Here is a 523-nt window from a genome sequence, read left to right on the forward strand (position 1 = left end):
CTCCAACTGTCCCCTCCCTGCCACCTCTCCTCCGCGCCAGGGGCGCTCCGGGGCTGCGGTGCACCCAGGCCTTTGGCCTCCGCGGGTGCCTGTGGGCCCTGCTCTGTAAGCCTGACTTGCAGTGAGGAACCCGGCCGCGCAGTGAGGCTGGCCTGAGGGCTCATTATTGTTCCCCGTGCTCGGTGCTCAGAAGGAGACTTTGAGTGCAAAGGCGAGATCTGAATGAGAAGCAAAGAAAAACAAGGAGGAGCGGAGGGCGGAGGGCTGGCTGGGAAGGCTGCATCGGATGCAGCAGCTAAGAATGTATTGTGTTTGGAGTGCAGGACCTCGAGGTGACCTCCTGCCCAGGCCCACTGCGGGGCCCCAAAAACTCGGCCTAAGAGGGCACGAGACCGTCTTTGCAGTCAGAGCAACTCCCTCGCGTCCCAAGCCCACGCTACTGCTTACTAGCCCCTCCTCAGTTTCCCCAACTGTAAAACCGGGCTCTGGGTAAGATGTGCCACCAAAAGGACGGAAAGCAGAT

Source organism: Myotis brandtii, unplaced genomic scaffold (genome assembly GCF_000412655.1).
Source record: "Myotis brandtii unplaced genomic scaffold, ASM41265v1 scaffold1264, whole genome shotgun sequence".
NCBI lineage: Eukaryota > Metazoa > Chordata > Mammalia > Chiroptera > Vespertilionidae > Myotis > Myotis brandtii.